The 6596-nt window shown below is 39.1% G+C and overlaps 1 long non-coding RNA gene across 1 annotated transcript in view; it reads right to left on the bottom strand.

The window, feature by feature from the left end:
- Positions 1–969: 969 nt before the first annotated feature.
- The window catches only part of LOC132186953 (uncharacterized), a 6515-nt gene continuing 888 nt past the window's right edge, over positions 970–6596 (bottom strand). Inside the window, exon 3 of the long non-coding RNA XR_009440779.1 lies at positions 970–995. This is a non-coding gene — a long non-coding RNA (uncharacterized LOC132186953). The remainder of the gene's footprint in view (positions 996–6596) is intronic.

Raw genomic sequence — 6596 nt, 5'->3', positions numbered from 1 at the left:
AAGCAGGATGTTGGGAAATCCTAAGATTTTTACATGGTTCTCAGAAGCAACTATTTGTGAAGCGGAGTATGTCTACATCACAACATGTGTTTGTCGAGCAATTTGGCTTAAAAATTTTGTTAAAAGCAGTTCACATGTCATTTTAAAAAAAAAAAAAAACAGTATTTTTTCTGATTTCTCTTGATAGATTCCCTTGGATCCTATCACCAAGCCTCTCAAGTTTGTTTGGAGTTGCAAAATCAACTTTAAGGGGGGTTTTGTTGTAAATCTCTCTTAACATGAGAGCTTTAAGAAGGATACCTAGTTTCCGATCACTTCTTATGCTCTGCAACATAGTTTCTTCACACCCTGCTACAGTTGAATGAATTCGAGAGTTCCTCTCAGGCCATACATGGTATGGTATGTGTGCTTTATTTAGATATTGGAAAATGTACTCTTACTTTATGAGAGTCCTAGCATGCCTCTTAGTTTATTCATTTGATGATCAAGATCAACCAATGGTGGTAGAAAATTAATTGGCACAGTTCGCCAAAAGTGATAATCTTCCAGGACCGCATCTGGTCGCCTTTTCTGCATACATAAGGCTAGAATTTTGCCACCAGGAACCCAACTTTCAGATTCTCTAGCCAAGAATGCAGCATCCAATTCTATGGATTCACTATAATTGTTCTGATCCTTCTAATACACTAAGAAGTAACTTATCCCAAAAAAAAAAAACACAAAGATGTAATTGCAGTTCATCAGTCCATGGAAGCTATTAATGTCAAAACAACAAAGATATTAACTTTTTCCTTTTAACTCTTTCCAAGGAAGAAAGACATGTCAAGATTTCTAGATCACCTTGGGCACATTGTGCTATTTTCATAAGAAACATTCTTCAACTTATGATAGGAAACCTAACAAACGAGTTATACCAGAAGCTAGCAAAGCTTTATTTAGTCCTCCTTTCCTGTATGTAATATGGATCTGAGCTTCAAATAAAGCTAGCCTTCAGCCTGCCAAATGAGGGTAAATGCATCATTAGAACACTTCTACACATAGATTAATGATGAACATCAAAGAAAACAGTTCTAAACATCTCTCTCTCTCTCTCTCTCTCTCTCTCTCTAAAGCAGAAGCACAATTCATTTTCCTCTCCGAGTGGCCTACATAAAAATTTTAGGTAGCAATTGTAATATTCATCATATCAAATTCCATATTCTCCATTGTTGTTATCTCAAATAAGAACTAGCAGGAGAGTACTCAAGGCTTTGGATGATATTATGCATTCCTTTTCTAGGGGGACAGCTTGCTACCACTATGCCAAAAGCTCCCAAGAAGTTTTAAGATTATTCAAAAAAAGAAAAGAACATGTTTATGACATATCAGCAAAGAGAGACCTTTAGACTGCCTAGGGATTATTAGGAGGCAGAGGTTTGTAGGATTTTGGGATAGTTAGGGCTAGGGTTTTGGTGTTAGAGGTCTCGAAAATATGAAGAAATATAGGATTTCCAATGGTGCAAAGGAAGGACAGGATTTGGAAATGAAACACAGAAATATAGCATTTGCGTCAGCTGAGGATCATATGCAAGACTCTCATTGAGTGGGTAGTAACCGTTGTATGCAGTGAAAAGTGTTCTCAGCATGTTTCCATGTTTTTCCTAGTGTGCAAGTTACTGATTTAAAAAGACGTCAATTTGGAGTTTTTAACAGTTTGGGTAGCTATTCCTGGGCCCATGCTATAGTGCAATACAAGAGAAAACCCCTTTAATGAGAAAGAACAAAAATCCACAAAATCAGAAAAGTTAGAAAATTGTGAGATATTATTATACGCCCCTATCCATGTATCAAGGATTTGACCAAGATATTCTTTAGCTTTTCCACTGAAACCTCAGGATCTTCAAAACACATCGCAATCCGCTCTCTCTATATACATCACATTAAGCACAAAGGGAACATTCTCCAAGCATCTAAAACAGAACGACTTCCCAACTGACGTCTCCAACAATCCAACAACCCTACCCTAGAAAGGCTAAAAATCGAAGTCCATTATTATTATTACTGTTTTTGATAAGTTAAAATTGAAGTCCATTATTCTTGGTGTTAAATCTAATTTAATCCAAGTATGAAACAGAAATGTTACTAGAATATTTCTAACAGAGTGAGAATGGGAATATCCCAAGAGTTGAGGCCTGACTGAGGGACCTTACTATAAATACCTTGTAGACATTCACCATACTCACCATTGTGGTTCTATGAAAATGGTCTTTAAATTTGTATAAGACCAACCTGTTCAAATGGGACTCAAAACATTCCCAATGGTGATGACAAAGAGGTGTAAATAGAACAACCCTCAAGGTGTACTGCAAAAAGAGAAATTTGATACAGAAAAATGGCCATCGAGTGCAAAGTTTGATGAGCTTATGAGGAGATAGATGTCCATATGGAGAGTAGAGCAGGGAGTTTTTTGGGCCTTGCTGACGTGGCATAGGTTTCCTAGAGGTTTTTGAAATCTGGTTGGTTTTCTGCGACTGAGGCTACACGCTTGATTGTTTCCGCGCGTGAGGGCGCGTGACTATTCCGACGACTGTGTTTCTGGTGGAGGTGTGCCGGAAATACACTGGAGATTGCAATACAGAGGAGGTGGAGATCAATTGGTGAATGATGGCTAGAAGAGCCAATAGAGGTCGTGGCGGGAAAAAGAATACCAAAGTGAATTTGCAGGAAGAGAAGGTGGCCATGGAAGATGCTTCGCGATCTGGAGATTGTGACATTGAGTTGAGTGAGGAGGAGGATAATTGTAAGGTTTTGGAGTGTGCAGATGCAATTCCAGAATTGGATGATTTGAGATTACCAATTGAGGGTACTTCGGTTGTCGAAGGAGACTCTGTTGTTGAATTGGTTGGAAATGGTGTAGAGGTTGTTCCTGTTAAGGAAAAGGAGGTGGATCTGAGTGAAGCTGGAGGTTCTGAAGCTAAGAACAATAAGAATGTAACTCATGATTGGAGACAATTGTTCAGAACAGAGAAGTCTCTAGGTGCTTTGCAGTTTTTTGCACCTACTCGAGAGGAGGGGAAAGTTGTTGTCAAACCTCCTAAGGAAGCGATTGAGGCAGGTATACTGAAGTGGTCTCATCACTGGTAGGTCAGTTTTTAGATAAACCCCTCCCTTTCTATATTGTTAAGCGTACAGTGGATAGTATGTGGGCTCAATATGGGAAAGTGGAGGTTTTCTTGCTGGAGAATGGTCTCTATTTGTTTAGATTTGCTGATGAAAGGACCAGGGATGAGGTCATGGAAGCTAAGCTATGGCATATAGCAAACAAACCTTTGATCCTACGTAAATGGACTCCAGGTATGCAGTTACTTAAAATATCTTTATCCACTGTACCTGTTTGGATTAAGCTGCATAATCTCCCAATTGAATTTTGGAACTCTACATGCTTGCGTTATGTAGCTAGTGGAGTTGGTAAGCCTCTTTGTGCAGATTCTGTTACTGAAGATCAGCTTAGGCTTGGTTTTGCTAGGGTATTGGTTGAAGTGGATATTGATTCTGATTTTCCAAGAGAGGTTGAAGTTGTAGGTGCTGATGGGGGGAGGGTTGTAGTAGGAATTGAGTACCCATGGTTGCCTGTTAAATGTAAGAAGTGTAAATCTTTTGGTCATTTAGCACATGCTTGTACCAAAGTGGAGAAACAAGTTTGGATTCCTAAAAGGACTAAACCTATCCAGCAAGAATTGCATAAGAAGGTTGGTGTTGGGTCTGGTAAAACCTTTGGGATGCAGATTGTGTCAGCTCCTAGGGTTGCTGCTAAAGACCAGTGGACTGAAGTTAGATCTGCTAAAAGAACTCCTATCTCTAAGCCTTCTGCTAGGGATAATCTTCATTGGACTAATTCTTTTCACTTGCTAGCAAGAGCTGATGGCAGAGGTGATGCTGATGAGGTGAAAGATGCAGGAGCTGTTTCTAATACTCTGCAAAAAGTGATTGAATATGCCTTAAATGAGGAGAGTGCCAATCTCTTGGTTGACAAGGGGAAAGGCAAAATGGGAGAAGAGGAGGAGGTGTTAATGAGGGGGTTTTCTCCTACTGCATGAATTTCCTTGTATGAAATGTGAGGGGTTTAAATCATCCCTCAAAACAGCTAGAGGTGAGGAGATTGATTAGGGTTCATAAGATTAGCCTTATGTGTTTGATTGAAACTAGGGTTAAGTTTCCTAAAGCTGATAAAGTTAGATCATGCATTGTTCCTGATTGGGATTATGTGTATAACTATGATCAGCATTTTTTGGGAAGGATTTGGATTTGTTGGAAGCACTCTGATTTTGAAGTAACTGTTCTCAATAGGAGTGATCAAAGTATAAACTGTGTAATTAAATCCCTAAATCATAATCTCTGTTGGTTTCATTCTTTTATATATGGGGATAATAATGGTGTAAATAGGAAGCTGCTGTGGACTGATTTAGTTTCTTTGAAAGCTAGAGTAGGTCTTAATCCTTGGATGATTTGTGGTGATTTTAATGTTGTTAAGACCTTGGCAGAAAAGTGGGGATCTGACAAGTTAAACTCTTATGAAATTGAGTTTGGGCAGTGTTTGAATGATTTGGAGGTCTTGGATATTAATTTCAGTGGCTATTTTTATACTTGGACTAATAAAAGTGAGGAGCCTCGTTTTGTGGCCAGGAAACTTGATAGAGTATTGGCTAATGAGTTTTGGTTGAATGATTTTGGAAAAACCATTGTGGAATTTCACTCAGGGGGAGTTTCTGACCATTCCCCTGCTATTATTTCAGTGGGTAGTATGCAGAGTTTTGGTCCAAAGCCTTTTAAGTTTTTCAATTTTTGGCTGGAGCATCAAGATTTTTTGAAATGGGTTTTGGAGGGTTGGAATATTCAGGTGGATGGGGTCTCTATGTATAAACTGTATGCTAAGCTCAAATCTGTGAAAGCTGTTCTCAAAGTTCAGAACTTGTCTTGCTTTGGGAATCTAAAACAGAAAGTTATGGAGGCTCGTGAGAACTTAGATATGGCTCAAAAGGATGTCATTGCTAATTTTGGGAGAGCTGATTGCTTGCTTAAAGAGAGAGAATGTCTCCATGCTTATGTTTCTCTTACAAAAGCTGAGGAGTCTTTGTTAAAGCAAAAAGCTAGAAATAAGTGGCTGCAGCTAGGAGATCAGAATAACAGTTTCTTTCATCGGTCTCTTAAGGTTCAGAATGCTAAGAACACTATCACTCATTTGTGGGATGAGCAGGGTAATAGAGTGGAGGATGTGGAGCAGATCAAGCAGGTGGCTATCCAGTTTTATAAGAAGTTGTTAGGGTCAGATCAGTTGCAATTCACTGATGAGAAAGCAGCCAGGATTAGACAGATTATTTCTACTGCCATTCCTAGTGATAAGGCTGCTATTTTGGAGAAGGAGGTTACTGCAGAAGAAATAAAGGAAACTTTATTCCACATGCCAGCCAACAAGGCCCCTGGTCCTAATGGGTTCTCTACAGAATTCTTTAAGGCCTCTTGGTCTATTGTTGGAGAAGGGGTGGTGGCAGCTATTAAGGGGTTTTTTGCTTGTGGCAGGTTGCTTAAGGAGGTAAATGCTACCATTTTAACCTTGGTACCTAAGAAGGTGAATCCATCTACTATGGGGGATTTCAGACCTATAGCTTGTTGTAATGTGATTTATAAGTGCATCACTAAAATCATTTCTAATAGGATGCTCCCTTTGTTGAGTGATTTGGTTAGCCTGAATCAATCAGCTTTCATTCCTTCAAGAAGCATTTCAGAAAATGTCTTATTGGCTCAAGAGATTGTGAAAAATTATCACAAGGGTAAAGGGGATCCTCGTTGTACTTTGAAAATTGATCTTATGAAGGCATATGACTCTGTCAATTGGAACTTCATGTTACATTGTCTTCATTGCTTTGGGTTTCCTTTGAAGTTTTTAAGTTGGATTAAGGAGTGTATCACCTCTCCTAGGTTTTCCATTTGTTTAAATGGCACGTTGGTTGGCTATTTGAAGGCAGGAAGGGGCTTAGGCAGGGGGATCCTTTGTCTCCTTACTTGTTTGTTTTAGCCATGGAGGTGTTTTCAAGGATTATGGCTGAGCATACTGGGGTTGGATCAGGTTTTCAGTTTCATCCCAAGTGTGTGAAGTTGAAACTTACTCACTTATGTTTTGCAGATGATCTTCTTATTTTTTCTGCAGCAAATTTGAATGCTATTACTATTGTAAAAGCTGCTCTACTTGAATTTGAAGAACTCTCTGGTTTGAAAGCAAATTCTATTAAGAGTTCTTTCTTTTGCTCTGGGATTTTAGATAGAGTGAAGCATATGTTGTTAGGAGAGCTGGGAATGAATGAGGGCCATCTTCCTGTTAGGTACCTTGGGGTACCTCTCATTTCTACTAGACTTTCTGCTGCTGATTGTGGGGCTTTGTTGGATAGGATTGCTGGGCGCATTGACTCATGGCTTTCTAAGAACTTATCCTATGCAGGGAGGCTCCAATTATTATCTTCTGTGCTTTACAGTTTGCAAGTTTACTGGACTAGTATCTTTATTTTGCCAAAGAAGGTCATTAAGGCTATTGAACAGAAATTCAATAGGTTTTTGTGGAATGG

Source organism: Corylus avellana, chromosome ca1 (genome assembly GCF_901000735.1).
Source record: "Corylus avellana chromosome ca1, CavTom2PMs-1.0".
NCBI classification, from domain to species: Eukaryota; Viridiplantae; Streptophyta; class Magnoliopsida; order Fagales; family Betulaceae; genus Corylus; species Corylus avellana.
Note: the sequence above shows the minus strand (reverse complement) of the source record. Positions and strands in the feature narration are given on the sequence as shown.